Source organism: Desmodus rotundus, chromosome 5, assembly GCF_022682495.2.
Source record: "Desmodus rotundus isolate HL8 chromosome 5, HLdesRot8A.1, whole genome shotgun sequence".
Lineage (NCBI taxonomy): Eukaryota > Metazoa > Chordata > Mammalia > Chiroptera > Phyllostomidae > Desmodus > Desmodus rotundus.
This window is the reverse complement of record NC_071391.1, coordinates 133,747,909-133,764,612: the sequence shown is the minus strand read 5'-3', so window position 1 is coordinate 133,764,612 and position 16,704 is coordinate 133,747,909. Positions and strand designations below refer to the sequence as shown.

At 38.9% G+C, this 16,704-nt stretch overlaps 1 pseudogene; it reads right to left on the bottom strand.

Annotated features, from left to right (window-relative positions):
• Positions 1-7,714: 7,714 nt before the first annotated feature.
• Positions 7,715-8,555, bottom strand: LOC112298075 (lethal(2) giant larvae protein homolog 1 pseudogene; annotated as a pseudogene).
• Positions 8,556-16,704: the final 8,149 nt, after the last annotated feature.

Here is a 16,704-nt window from a genome sequence, read left to right as displayed (position 1 = left end):
AAGTCTGAAACACAGGGTCACAAAAACTATGCATATGATCAAGAATGTCTCTAAGGATATTAATGCAAACTGTTACTAATATTCACATGAAGTAATTGTTGTGAGTTAAGGAGATATCATTTTTTTCATATTTTTCTGATGAGGAAACTGAGACATAGAAAATTTGAAGTAGATTTCCCAAGATTTCTCGCTGAAAAATGTTAAAAGACAAAAATAAATAGAAAACAAGCAAAAAGAACCCAGGTTGGTCTGACTAATCTGACAGGCGTTCTCCCATACTGTCCACTTTTCACTGGCATTAACTGGATATTCAGGGCAGAGAAACAGTGCTAGTGTGTACTCTCCCTGTTCCTGGGTCATAACAGACTTAGGATCAAAACTGAGTTTAATCTCAACATTCGATTAGCTCTTGAGGTGTAAGAGGATGACACCTACTGGGGAAATTTCCAATGTGTTTAATCACAGACCCACTCACCCTTGCCCACAGGGGAGGATTCGCTTTGGAACCTACAAAGGATTTAACCACCAGCACCACCACAGCCACGTGGTATTTTTTGTGTTGGGTTTGGAGGGGAGAAAAAACACAGTTAAAATCATACCTACTTTACCTTATTTAATCTCCACCCCCAAGCCCAGATCCTATCAGGTTGGTAATATTTAAACAAAAGATTCAGAGAAGTTAAACAAATGATCAAAAGTCAAATAGTTAGTAAACAGGATAACCAGGGACCAAATCCAGATCTGACTGATTGCAAAGCCCTCAGGCTTTTCACTAACCATTTTGTCTCCAAAATCTACAGGAATAATCCCTGTTTGAATTTCTCCCAGGGGCATGAATGGATTGGGGTGTGAGAGTGCCATAAATATCCTTTCTCTACAAATGAACCTATTTCTGAAACTGAGCACTGTGTTTTGTTTTGTTTTGTTTTTAATTTTTCGTCATCCAGGACAGAAGAAAACAGGGGAGTCAGCGTCCCAGCAGTTCTGATAGAAGGCACCTAGACTCTGTCAAACGCCAGAGCTGACCTCCGTCCCCGTGTGCTGAAAATCAGGATGGAGGACAGGGATTTCTCTGGAGCTGCGACAGCCTGGCATTCAGGCAACTCTGCAGGCTCAGCTCGGCACTTGTTTTGCGGAAAACTGAGACCAATGATGGGACCCCCATGGGACTGTTTTCTTCTACCCTCATCCAAAAATCTAAGTACAACACTATGGGATTCTTTTATATATCAGGCTAATTATAAATGATTTAACACTGTGATCTGGAGTAAAACTCTTCAGTTTTTGTAAATTGACCCTGGGGGTAAAACATTTTCCTTCTCATTTCTAGAATATCAGTTATTATGACTTATGGGATGAATAATTTTTACATTTCACGAAGCTTCTGAGAAGATCTGAACACAGATGATAGCAAGCAAAGAATAGAAGTTCAAATGAAACTATTCAGAAGGTCAATAATTTAACACTTTCAGAAATTATGTAATATCAATTCTCACTGAGATCTGTAAGATAGATTTCTTCATTAAAAATCTATTAAGAGTTAGAAGAATTTATTAAACAAATTATTAATATTTCAGGGTACTGCTAAATAGCAAATTAAAACAAAGCTAAAATAGCACAGGAAAAATATATTTCATGATTAAAAATGAATTTCCACCTGACAGTGAGTTTTACCAAAGGCTAATTATTTCTCAAATATTTCAGTTTGGAATCTTAATCTTTTTTTTTTTTCCATCATGGCCTAAGCAGTAGTCTGTTTTTTTCTCTGTTACTATTTTGACTCTTTTTAAGAAAGAAAAACACACACAATACATTGACTATATCTATTGGCTATTTTTCTTTACATATGCAAATCACAAATTATAGTGAGAATGAACACTATTCTTCCTCTTGGCTACTGTGTATGACCCTTGATGACCTTCAGTTTGTCCTTGGTATTTGGTTATAATAAGAGATATGCATTCTATATTTGTAAATAAGAAAATGTTTTCTAAAATGTTGAACAGATGACAGTCTTAAGGTTTATGAGATGTTTGCTTTATACCAAATCAAAAGAGTTCAAACAACAAACTTCATTAAGTATGGTTTTATCAAAAACTACTTTGAAAAAATACTTTGTAAATCTGATCAAATATTTCGTTCAATTAATTAAAAACTGTTGAGTGCAGTTGGACACCACTTGGCTGAATTTTTAACAATATGGTAGTGTGAAGGCATCTAAAGTGTTCATTAAATGCTGGTCATTTGAATTCAAACATTCTGAGGCATTACTAATATATGCAGAAACAATAGAACTTATTTTTTAATGCTTTCATTATTTATCCATGTACACATGCATGCATATATCATCTCTCAAATATTTCTTGATCATATTTTATATAAAACACTGAGTTTCTTAGAGGGTCACTAAAACAAAATTGTGACTATTTCAAAAAACTTATAGATTAGTCAAGAGGGTAAGCAAAATCACAGCAGCTGACTTCTGAATTTTGTCAGACATGTAGTTATAACACACTGTAGAAAACAGTGTTTGGCAAAAGTTGTGCCAATTTTAGGAGTCTCCGGGAGGATAAGAAGAATATGGGCATGTTGAGATGGAGTCAGTAAAGATTATGTGCTGGGAGGAAGGAAATAGAATTTTATCCCTATGTGGACAATTATAGAAGTAGAATTCTGGATGCAAATTGTGAATTGGAGAGTGCGAATGGCTAAATTTGGAGGGAATTTAGGATATTTGATGTGGTCATAGTTGCTCCATTTGGAATTCAAGTGTTTGAGCAGAGGGGAGATGATGAGAAAAGCTTTCCTAACAATTAATCTGGGATGGGGCAGAGGTCACGTTGGGCTGAGAGATAAGAGGCCATTATGACCGTCATTGGAGATGTTCAAACATAGGCTAGTGACAACTTTGCAGAAATGTTAAAGGAGAACAAAGCATCAAATGAGAAGTGAACTAGATTTTAAAGTCCTTTCCAGCTATGAGTTAGGGAAGTAGGATAGAGAACTGGGTTTGGGGTCTCTAATTTGCATGCTGGTTCCACCTCTAATCTGACTATGATCTTGGGCAAATTATTTAGTTTTGCAAGTACTCCAGGGTCCACTCATCTGTAAAATTGGAATACTTTTAGAATCTATTTCATCATGTTAACTGTGAGGTTTAAACAGGGTAGCATATATGAAGTCTTAAACACAGGGCTTCAAACAGTTAAGACCTCAATAAATGTTTTCCTATACTGTTATTCAATTTCTAGACATTGAGGTTTTAAGCTACATTAATAGAAAGGGGAGAAAATGGGTTAGATAGGGAAAACCATGCTGCAGTAGGATTCGCAGGATTTGGAAACTCAGTTTATCATTAAATGTAGATCAAACTGGGGCAGATGATAGTAAAATGAAAATTTTAAGAATGCATAACTATGAGTATTGGATTACTTCTATTCAAAATTAGAAAGGGAGATTAAAAAAAAGATTTCTCTGAATTTTCTTTTGGAATTGAAGTTTTCAAAACTTAAATGTATGGCTATATATATATACACACACATATATATAAAAACTATATGTTATATATAGTTTTTAAATTGTTTGCTTCAAATCTGAGCAAACAATCAGGCATTTTACTTTTTTCTCTCTGAGCTACAAAATCTTAGAAGTGATGCTTTCAACACGCCTGCAGTCACTGAATGAGCATTGTCGGTACTTAGTGCAACAGCATAGACTAGCGGTGGGAAGGAAGATTGTAACTAGGAGGCCTGGACGCTGCCTTTGATCACATCCAGGGCCCACTTTGGTTTTAGGCTGCAATTACAACCAAATTACCCATAGCTATAGGAACAGACCATTTGACTAAACAAAACTAGTTTAAGGGATAGTTATTTTAATAACATAAGACTTATTTACTACTGACTGGGATAGTTGTAAAATTCTTTTTTGACTGCTGCAATAAGTAGCTTAATAGCAATGATCACATATTCAAATATTTTAAATGGTATTTCTTTTCCTCCAATTGAAAATGTTAACTATTTAAAGAAGTCATGTATTAAAAATCTCTATTAGTTTTTAATTTGTACTGTGGGAGATAATAGTGTCATTTTTCCTCACACTAAATTTCCTTATTCAGATAGTGCTTTTATATCAATCACCAAACATTTGTGTGCATTGCAGGTACTACAAAGGAAAACAGAATTAACAGAGATCCTGCATTTAGAAGTTTAAAAATCAAACATGTATACAACTTACACAACGTGGACCAAAAAAGTAAGAGCTACATGAGCAGCTCAAAGAGCCACGAAAGCACAGAGGAGGAAGGGATTGGTAAACTCCCTTAGGGGGGAAATCTCTGGAGGATTCAGCACTCAGGATATGATCCAGCAGAGTGGATATTCGATAAACGTTTAACAAATGAATGATATATAAAGACATTTTCTAAAACTTTGTAGTTTAAAAAATATTGTTTTATTATTTGTCATGGTCTCCATGGCTTGAAATGTGGAAGGGGTTCAGCGGGGTGGTTGTGGCCCAGGGTCTGTCCTGGGGTTGCAGTCGGATGGTGGTTAGAGCCAGTACTAGACCTAGAGAAACGGCAGTCCAAGCAGCTCAGAGCTGCCCAGACATCTCTCTCCTTCTAGTCTCACAGCCTCAGCATGGCTTCTACTTTGGGTGGGGGTGGGCTTCCTCACAGCATCCTGGCCTCTGTGCAGTTGGGCTTGGTATAAACTTTTAAGAACAACTATTGGGTTGACCAAGAAGATCGTTTGGTTTTCTTTTGTAAGACGGCTCTCGTAGCACCTAGTTGTCTTTAACTTCATTCAAAACAATTTTGTTAGATTGTATTGTGATAGCTGTCCTATCAGCATGCATTTTAAAAACAACATCAAAATTGGTGAATTTTTGTGTAGCCATTTTAATATTGAAGATGGAAGAAAATATGCAACATTTTGGAATATTGAGAGTGATCAAACTGAGACATTAATTGAGAACAACGAATGTTATAGCATGTGGGAGATAGCTGACGTACTCAAAATATCCAAATCAATAAAGTTACTGGTGAAAATGAAAAACGTGTCTTTTATTTTACAGGAAAAAAAACCCATATGGACTTTTTGGCCACCACAATGTTTTAGTTAACAAAGCAGAAGCTGCATGACCTTTAATGACCTAGTGATAAGAAGTCAGTACCTTTACATCTGTCATACTCTGTTCGTCAAGCAGTCAGAAAACTAGCCCATTTTAAAGGGAGGGCCCATGGACCTCATCTCTTAATGGGAGCAGGGTCAAAGTCACGTTTAAGAAGAGCATATGGGAGGGAGGTGGTGTTGTAATTACCTGTGAAAAACAAAATCCCCATAGTGAATTCAACGTTAGTTTTTAAGATGTGTAATATAATGTTCTTACATAACATTCCTTTTTGCCTTTATTTTTAAAATGAATATGTCATGAAATCTAAAAAAAATAGAAATAGATTTGGAATCAAAAGACAGTATAAATTATTTATGAACCCCTCAATTTCTACTCAGTTTTGCGTAGTGTTTCTCCTAAGTTTATATATTTTAATGTGTAAAGTCCCCATTTAGGCTGTATCTATAAGACAGTGTGCTAAAAATCTGCAGATAAAACAACCTGTCTAATAAAGTCACTACCGTGACAAAAACTAATCTATGAAATCAACTGTTGGGAATCACGTAACGAAGAACAAACAAACTGAAACAAAGAAAAATACACACACACAAGCAAACCAAGACAAAAACTTACCACATGTAGAATTTACTTTTCACTTGTTAACAAGTTTCTTTGATATGGCATAGAAGACAAAGTCTTATTTGGCAAAGAATATGTCTCAGATTTGATTTTAGCAAAGTGTTGCACGAGGATTACAAATAAATGGGTTTTGTTTTACTTCACATGCAAGAATCTCTTGATTCCAAGAGCTTTGTAAGATACATAAAATATTTTAGGCCAATATGATACCACTTGGTGCACCAGGGGAGCATAATTCACCTCTTGCCCTTTGTGAATATACCCAAAGAAGGTAGAAACATCGAAGGCCAACAGTATACACCGCCACGCCCCTAATGAGTGAAAGAAGGCACAGTGGTAATTGTCTTCTGACCACATGAAAGCCATTCAGCAGAAAACGTGAAATAACACATATTCTAGTAATGTCTTCTGATTTCTGAAACTTACAAAGGGAAATGTCAAGTGCCGTATGTATACTATTATTTTTTAAACGAGAAAAAGACAGAGCTGAGTTTTCAAGGTGGCATCCATGATACACTTGATTATAAAAATTTGACTATTGAAAAACCTACTTTTAATATTTTCTTTACAAAATTTTAGTATCACACTTAAAACTTAAAGGATTTTATAAATTATGATTTGATTAGAGTTTTAGGATAGGGAAGCAGTCCTAAAAGGAAATGTTCTTGCTCCAAGTTTACCTTTATTATTATCGGTGTGGAAAAAGAAGCTTATTAAAGGAAATATTCTGAAAATTCCATCTGAATGTAGACATAGCTAATAAACCACAAATTTTTATTTGTCATTATTAAAACATTTAAACATGCACTATTGTTTAAGATATAATATTGCTAGTGGAGTCAGAAGGTGGTTGCTGAGAAACTAGGTGCTGATTTTATTTTCAAGAGGGTTTTTTTTTTTTCGTTGTTGTTGTTATAAATATCTCATAGCATCACAAGAAATAATAGCTCAGCATTTATCTCTTTGGCTGCAAATACTTTTCCTGTTCATTCGTCTCCTTCATGTGTTCTGAGCTGCTACAGTCAGGCCTGGGAAAAATATTTTTCTCTTTTTCTTCAGTATTTCTTGCTTTGTTTTACTTACCTCAATAATTCTTTCCCTTTGTTCTACTTTACAAGGCATGGCCATTAAAAAAGTTCACAACTTATATTTTTTGTCTGAGGCTCAGAAAAGTTTCTCAGCATTTTCTCAAAGGCTCATAGGTTACCTTATCACTTACGAAATTTAGGAATACACTCCATAACATTTTAGCTGAAAATAAGTATCTGATTCTCTTCCCATGGCTTCTACAGCATTCTAGGTAACAATGCTGGGTAGAGAGAATTGTGTAAAATAGAATTATAAGTAACATATTTGTTCTGGTTCCTTCTATTGGTACTATCTTTCTTTGTCCCTTTAAGAGATACTAAATACTTTGATTTTCAATATTAAAAGTTAATATTTTAAATATTAAAACTACTAATTTTAACAGAATGACAGAAAAAACCCCAAGGTACAATCAACAAGGAAACCCGTCCTGCCAGCGCCCCTCTGCTGAAAACACCACACAGAGATAGATCTGACCAGGCCCTAGACCTGGGTGCCCTGCACAGCTCCCAGTCACACACAAGCATACACTGTGTGCATCCATGCCCAGGCTGGACGGGGGGTGGTGTGCTGGCCCAGGAGCAAGTAAAAAACAGTTTAGAAATGATTGTCTAACCCAGCACCAGCGTTAGAAAAATACTCTTTGCAAAGGGAGCGGGAAAGGATGGGGTACGGGGCAGGAGGTGGTGTGGACGGGCTAGTTCCAGCTATCTTCTCGCGATGGCACCTGGCCTCCAGAGTAGTCAACTGCCTGGGGAGGAAGCAGTGTGAATATGCCTCAAAGGAACTGCACTAAGTCTGGGACCCCCACCCTTAGGCCCATTGGCAGGGCGGGCCATAGTCCTCACAGGGCCAGAATTTAGCAGGTGTGGGTCTACATGAAGGACCAGGCGGGAGCCAGGGGTTCCAGATCCCACTTCTGAGCAGGGCAGGTGACGGTTATAGTTCTGGACTTCCCCACCTGATCAGGATGACATGGGCTTGAGTACCGTCTTCTCCTAGGTTCCTCGGATTCTTCACAAGAGCCTAGGAAATCCTCCACGTTCTCCACTATGACATCCGCTGCAGTGTCCAGCATGGTCTTGGGAGACTCTGGGTGTCAGCTCCCCGGCTGTGGACAGGATCAGGGCTTCCATCATGGCGCCACGGGGCAGGACAATACCTGGGGCTCCATTAAACCTGGCTCAATGTGGGCAACTCCGGGAGCCTGTAGCTGGCACCAGCAACATCACCAGGCCTGCTAATAGAAAAGCACTCAAATTCTAATGGGGAAATTAAAGAAAAACTCGGGTGGTGACATGTGAAGACACAGAATGGAATGCCGTTGATGTCCTCCTTCTGGACATAGAATTAGTATACCTGGGGTCCCAGACCAGGCACCAAGAAGACATGGACATTGCCCTAGTTAGTGAGACAGAATAGGCAGGTTTGGCATGAATAGGCAGAATAGGCATGTATCTCATAGGACACACTGGCACACGTGGCCAGTGGCACTTTGTGCACAGAACAGCCTTCTCGGCCGTCATCTTGAACTTGGTCTTGTCGCTCACCTCTGGCAGTGTTCACACCTCGAACTGCTACTGGGTGTACCTGCCAGGCTTGTCTGGTGCCTACGCCAAGTCCTGTGAGACTTCGTAGGGCTCTGGCAGCAGGTGGTCAAACACATGCAGTCTTGCAAGGCGGACCTGGGGCTCCCGCAGCAAGTGGTCAAGCATGCACAATCTGGCCAGGTGGACCTGGCACGTGGTAATTCAGCTATACCTCCTTGCCCAGCACTGCCACGTCTTCTGATCTTTCTGGCAACTTCTTGTCTCCCTCACCTCTGGAGCCTATGCGAACAATGGAGCTCAAGTTGGTGCCTTCTAGTAGGTCCAAAGTTGGCCACTTCTCCAAAGAATGTGTCAGCCAAGTAGAAGCAGCACACCTCACCTGAGAGAGAGCTGTCAGCCATGCAGGGTCAATGCCACACTACACCTTGGTCACCCACATGTCCTGGTGGCAGGCCTGCTCCATCGGCTGTCCATTGGCCTCCAGCAACAGGCTGTTGCCATCAGAAGCCTGCTTCTTGCCCAAGACTTGGCTTTTGCAGATGTGCAAGAGAGATTGATGCAGAGACTTCTTGAGTGACATTATCCAGGGGAGTATCCCCTCTGTAGCCAGGGAGTCACTGGGCTGAAGGGTGCACTTGGTCAGCACAGAGCTCTAGCATTGGTAGTTGAAGAGGCCAAAGCCGTGACTGGTGCCAGAGGCCATGAAGCTCCGCTCAGCATGGACCATGGTGGCAGTGAGAGCAGCTGCTGGTAGGCACTGACCCAGGCCTTGTGCAGGGGCTCAGTCACTCAGGACCCTTATACGTGATGCCCTCTTGGTTCTGAAGGACATCCACACTGGCTACATTGATATCTGCTTGGATGCATGTTGCTGTGCTGCATACTTGCAGAGCAACACCTTCTGCGTGCCAAGCTAGGGACCATGCCTGTAGAAGTGGAAGTGGCCTACTTTGCATAATCAGGCTGTAGGCCTGCTTGTAGCTGGTCTGGAAGAGCCCTGCATTGCTCAGTTTGTGGAGCAGCCGCAGCCGCAGCCGCAGCCCCAGCCGCAGCCCCAGCAGCGCCACGCTGGAGGCATTGCAAGAACCGCACAGCGTCATCCTCATGGTCGGTCAGCAGCACCCCTCACTACAATGGCTCCTAGGCCAAGTTTTGGCCTGGTGATGAGGTGCTGGAGGCTGGCTAAAGCCTCTGCTGCTAGCCAGAGCTCATGATGCAGGCGCACATCTTGTCAGGGACATTGGTGACATGGGCATAACAGGTAAGAATGGATCAGTAATCTCTCTTAATGCTGAACAGATGCAGGAGAATAATTTTTCTAGCCCATAACCATTCCATTTCTCAAGAGATGACTAAGCACTCACATCCAAACATGCTGGACACTCAGTGAGCCATTGGGCATATTCTTTATTTGAAACAGAAGCTGGGTGTGAGGAAAGTTGGAGGAGTCAGAGCATTGTAGATGTCATCTGTACTGAAATATCTCTTAGTTCTTACCAGCAATATTGTTATATGAATGTCATGATTTTCTAGTCATTTGCTCATTAAGTTAGTGGTTGAGCAGGTGTAGCTAAAAATGCCTTCAGTCATTTCTACCTTAATTTGAGTTTTGCAGATCATGGAGGTTTAATTTCAGAATCCCATTTGGTAAGCTGGAAAAAAAATGAAGACAAACTGAAGGTTTTGGTTTTGCTTTTACATCTGGTAATACAATTAGAGCTTTTACAACCAAAGGGAAGAGATAGCCACAGAAGAAAATTAGAACATTCCTAATATTTAGTAGCATAAATGGTTTTATATACGTTTTCAAATTCACTTCAGCATTTCTGGAAAGAAGAAAGGGGTAACTATTGCTATTTGTGTTTTATACAAAAGTCAGTAGCATTAAATTACTAATATATAATGAGATATTTTAAATGTTTATATATACTGTATATATACATACATACAGTATATGTATGTCCATATGTACACATGTTATATATACATATGCACACACAGAGGATGAGAACAGCTTAGCTTTCCCAGTGTTTAAACTTTCTCCTCCTCATCAAGGGTTTCCTTAGAGGATGTCTTTCATGTAAGCATCCTAGAATGTTCTGTTTCCTATCTCATTAATCATTTAGTTGTCATTTTTTATTCTTGTTTCAACTGGGTAATGTTAAGGGATCGATGGTCCAGTACATAAACTGACCAGAGGGGCTAGAGATGACACCATGAGGCTCACAATGAAACCCTTCTTAATGACATTTCCCTAATGAACACAGCCTGCTGAAAAGCTGTTACTGAACCAAGATTATATCACCAAATGGAGGTCTGAAATGACCTTCCACTCCCTGCTCCCCCACCCCCACATATACACCATTTTTATGGCACAAAAATCCTGTGTATAGAGTTGACAACTGTCTTTTACTTAGGTTCCTAGACTTGGCCACTAACCTCCCTGTTGAACAAGTAAGAATACATCTGTTTTCCAAGAAAGCCCCCACTGATTTGCAGATGTACACTCTACCATATTTTGCCCTGTATAATGTGCACTTTTTTGCCCAAATTTTTGAGGGAAAATAAGGGTGAGCATTATACATGGGTAGTACCTGAAATACCTTGTATCTGTTCTTGCGTTTTGTAATTATTTGTTACATAAAATTCCTTGTACCATAATATGGTCAAAAATAAATGTTAATATTCCTTTGTAACACAAACACCAAGTATCTAAATATGAGTAATAAAAAATTGAATTAAAAAATTAAAGTGAAAGATTTTTTTTTCCTGAAAGTTTGGGCTAAAAACGTGGGTGTGCATTATACATGGCAAAATAACCCATAAACATTAGTATTGCTCCCAAACTATGCTGAGTATGCAAAACAATCATGAGTCACACAGTATTTGCTCTGGAGCCATGTCTATCCTTCACATGAACAATTTTCAAAATTATGCAGATTCATGAGTAACACTGATGCTAATTTTGAGAACTTTCCCTGCCCTTCAAGGCTATTCTTCCGTATTAGGTTCAGGTCCTACCATGAACTCAACACAAAGCTTAAAGATGAACAAATGTAAATCAGGACAAGTGATTATATTTGCAGTTAATATACTGAAAAGTTATACTGAAGGAAATTTCATATTAATTTTCTGAGTTAGAATCTTTGCTTTCTCATAAACACTTGTGCATAGCCACGCAGACACATGCACATGCACCCCTGTGTACACGTGCCTTGCCTTCACTGAAAATGGACTGACATTCTGGATTCATTAATTTTCTGGGCATAGCCTAACAAATACTTTATCAAACAGGAGTTTTAAAAGTGCATCCTATAGGATCTCTACTCACTCCTATCAGATTTCCTTTGGCATGGGCGCATTTTTAATGGGCAGGACCAACATTAGGAAACATGCTATCAGATAGTTGACAGCATTTGTTTTAGGGGTTTTTTTTTTTTTTTTTTAGCAGCAAAACAGCCCAAGATTTTCTTCGTAATTTATTTTTGATATCAGTGTCATTCCATTTTCTCCCTGCTGTCCTTTTGAAGTACATTTAAGTCTTTCTTAAAATATAGTAAGCACTCTTCTAGAAAGTGTCTATTTTAGTTCCTTTGATTTATAATGCAAAGCTTTAGAAATACGTCTCAACATTATCTGTTTTCATCAATGAAGCTTCACGTTATGACAGGTTCTCAAAAGTTTGCTTTTTAGGGTAACTTCTAGACTATCAGATTTCTACTTAAAACTCACTACCTGTTGAGTAGGCCAACTTCCATATGTTAACTTTCCCTCATTTTATTATATTAGGAAGGGTCATGAGAGCATTCTAGGTTCCAAAACTTATACATACTTAATGCATTAAGGAAAAAAATACAATTTCAAACTAGAGGCTCAGAATGAGTAACAGGGCATTGAAAGAATCAATGCCTGGTGTTAGTTGGTAATTGGGGCATGGATAGGCAATGTTGCCAAAAGACATCTCATATCTAAAAGCAAGACCACTGGTAACTTTATAGAAATTATTGCATGGATACTGCTTTGAATGCTTCTCTATTCTTTTCCAAATAGTTCGTGTTGGGTCCAGTAGGAGAAAAGGCGTTGATTTCCTTCGGGAGCCAATCCATCATTGCTCTGAGATTGCCAGAACAGGTGCCAGGCAATGGTGGAGTTTGGATGCTACTATTGCAAGGATGACATCACTTGGTTACTTCCTTCCCAGTAATCCATTAGGTAATGTGTCTTACAAGTCTCCCATTAACAGGGGTAGTTTTAAAGAAAACGAGAAAATAACTGTGGGAGTAAATATGTTGTCCTAATTGACAGGTGTTTTGACCACTAAACCACTTTTAGATTCTTAAGATGATATATTTACAAGTGTGTATATATATTGTATGAATCCTCAATGCTGTGTTGCCTGCTAATTTAGTTCAGTTTACAATCTTGGAAATGATTTCTTTCATTTCAAGATCCAAGTCATTACTGTGAATAATTAAAAACCAGGGATCTACCTTACTGGTAACTTCCTTCAGTCTTGAAATAATCCCAGTTACTGGCACTGTTGTGGTCATGCCTGACCCCTCACCCAATTTTCAGGCTTCTTTGCCGTCTCTCTGCCTCTTGTGGGTCTGCACTTGAAGCACTCACTTTCCCTGTTGAAATGTTTCCTGATAATGTAAGTGTAATATTAGATGTGCGTGCTGCTCCTCACATGTTCCTCCTTTGTGCCAATTATGTATCTTGATTTAGTCTTTTGTGTCTATTTTTTCCTAATTTACACGGACTCTCCTCTCCAGCAAAATAGAATATGTGCAGCACCAGCTAGTGTCCTGCCGCAAAGCCTCTGCCTTGTCTCTCAAGGTGTGAGCTTAGTGCTGGACTTTCCCTTTGTCATGCTGCTTAGAAATTCTATGACACGCATGGCCAGTGTTATTTCCAGAAGATGCCCGATAAACATTTGCTAAATTAAAACATCTATTTTATTAAACTCTAAGCTCCTTTGGAATATGGACTATGCCTTAATGCAACTTCCAATGTAGGTATGGTATTAGATATTTTAAAAACATATTTTTAATTCACAGATTGGTTGGGTAAGCTATTTAGCTTGAGCTTTTCTTTTTTAGAAAGGTCAGATTTCTAAACGTCCAAGCTCTTTGCCAGCTTTCTATTTCAGATCAAAACTCCTCTAAGGGAGTCAGCTATTTCCCTACTGTGTCACTACCCAATTTCTGGTTTCTACAGGTTTTCTTGCGTACATCTTATGGAGAAAAACATTTGTACAGTCTGGTTCTTTGTAGGAATAATCGAAAGGGCAATGATGGGGCATTTCTTGGTTTTTAAAAAAATGGAAGGGGAGGCTTTTAATTGTATGGGAAATTTAATTAGATTTAAACTAATTAAATTCATTTTTATATTAACATGTTCACAAATATTATTGCATCTAGTTAGATTTCATTCTTCTAGCCTTACCGAACAATATTCAGTAGTAGTTTCAGATTACAATAAGTTCATTATGAAGATAAGGTGGAATTAGTGTGGGAAGCTCAGCTGGTTGAAGGGGTCTGTACTTTAATTACTGCAGAGGGCGTGCATATTAATTACAACACAAGTGATATTTACTGTACCTCAGGAACATATGACAGGGTAAAGATACTGACAGCACCAGCTAATAAACTCAGTATGATAATGAGGAGAAAAGACCATAAAAATAGAAGGAAATAAAATTATTCATAAAGTATATTGATCCCAAAGTAAAGACATTAAGCTCTGATGAAGGGCAACAAAAGGGAAGCTCCTCACTTTATCAAACAAATAACCAAAGTAGAGAAATGTTAGCAAGGAGACAGATTGTCATTATACTGGTCACATGATCGCACTCCAGAGAGTACACAGGAGCCATAAAACGGGAGATTTTTAATAAATCAGCAGAAAGGCGTACTGTCACCTGCAGGAACTGAGGTCACGGTGGCTAAGGATCGCTCCTTGGAGCAGAGAAGTCAGACATGCTGCCGGGCGAACAGCAAGGACCCGCACACACACAAAATCCGGTTAAGACCACTGCCCCTCTGGAAATGCGCGGGGGCACCTAAGAATGCTGTGAGAATTGCTCCCAGTGACAACCCAGCAGCCGTCACCCCATTCTCCCTGTGGTCTGAGGTCACCAGCTATGATTTTGACCTGGCGAAGGGGAACGGATGGGAGTGGACCGAATGACTTTTCCTAGGAAAGGCCCATGATCCTGTCTAAATCAATGTGGCTCAAAGGAAGCTCAGACTTTGTCCTACTCTGAAGTTTTCTTTTTGTTTTTAGATGGGCCTTCCAAAGCAATGGTCACTTGTTTTCACAGTTACTAACATTTTCAAACAAGCTTATATTTTAGGAAAAAGAACAGCCAGAATGCTAATTCTCATTTTATGTCAAATAATTAATATAGTCAGGTTTTTTGCCATAAATATTTTTCATTTTGGAGGTTTGGGGCCAAAATCTGACCAAAATTGTGCTCCTAGTTGGCTTATCATAGAAAATATATGAGTTACCTATTTACTTTAACACATGGAGTGATGACAATCAAACTCTTGAAATTGCTTTAAGTTAATTTTCTGAGGAAAAGTTTTTGTGAGGGTGGATGTATCAAGAGTGATTTAATACAGTATAGGTAATGTGTGATATATGCATATATTCATATAGTGAACTTGAATCTGTATAATAGAATATGCAGTTCTGGTTAAAATGCCTCTAAATAATAGAGAACCTAGAGAAAATGGAGAGAAGGGCATGCCTAGGGCAGTGTACTGTCTGGGCCTGCAACCGCAAGAGTTATCTGGAGAAAGAAAAGAAAAGTACAAATTCATCGTTTGGGTTCAAATCTATAAAATCACAAATGAAAGGATTAGATATCAAATTACAGAATGAAATTATGAAAAAAATCTCACTTTGCAACTTGGGCTAGACAAAGTAATGCCAGTTCACTGAGATCTGAAGTATTTTAGCTCAGGCGTCCTGGCGCAGAAGTGAAGACGGCACCTGACACCGTCACGAAGTGGGGGAGCCATCCCTTGTTTCCTATGTCTCCCTTTTGGGCTTTGCTCTATCCATAATGCTGGCCTTTCTCTTCTTTTTGGTGGGGTTGAAAGGTTATTTCACTCAGGCTATGGCAGACTAATGCCAGGAATATTGTTAGCTTAAAAGAAAAATGCTTTATATGAGCTCGCATGTTATAATATGACTATTCATGAAGTAGTTATGCATGAGAAGAAGGATCCACTTGAAATTACTAAAATATATCAAATAGTTATGAACATGCCCTGCATGAAAGGTCAGGCACAATTAGAACATGGGGAAAAGAGGTGGTAATTCAGTTTTTATAATTGTTACTGTTGTGAACTGGGCTCTTTTCACCATTCTCTATGTGATATTATGATGTTACAACACGAAAGATAGCCCTAGCTGGTGTGGCTCAGTGAGTTGAGTGCTGGACTGCAAAGCAAAGGGGCGTTGGTTCAATTCCCGGTCAGGGTACATGCCTGGGTTGTGGGCCAGGTCCCCAGTAGGGGGTGCACAAGAAGCAACCACACACTGATGTTTCTCTCCCTCTCTTTCTTCCTCCCTTCCCCTGTCTCTAAAAATAAATAAATAAAATCTTTTAAAATAAGGCATAAAACCTATGGGACTGTGTAGTATCTGGAACATGGTGAGTAGATATTTGATAAATATTTATTGAATGAATGAATAAGCAAACGATTGAGTGATTGAGAGAATTCATCTCAGGTGGTGTTTCATCAGTCCTTGAAAATTACTGGCAGTGTTCTGTTGTACCTAGTGACCGGGGTACTGTCTATAGCACTAGTGTTTGGCTTTTTGTGCCAGTATTTCCTAGTCTCAGTATCTCTGTCATCACCTGAGATGTAAAAGCTGACCAGAGTGATTACCACGGTAAAGTGGCCCAGCCCTTGCGCTGTGTTCGGATGAACAGGATATCGGTGACAATGGAAGACTGATGCACTTGTGTTGAAATCTGGAACATAAAGTCACCTGCAGTTCACCACTTGGGAGGTTCAAACAGTTTTATAATAAATATAAATAGCTTTAGCAGATTTTCAATTATTGAGATGATGGTGTATGTTTTTTGTCTAAAATATTCCGACACAGGAAACAAAAGAATGGTTTAGATACACAACAATTATGTGTATAAGCTCCTCTGAAACAGATGGGAAATTCCAAACCTATGACCCCTATTAATTAGGATTGAGGCTAGGCCATTTATTAATATTAAGAATCAGAATAAAATAGAGGGAAAATTAATTTAAAATTTAGTTGAATATAATTCTGACTTTCT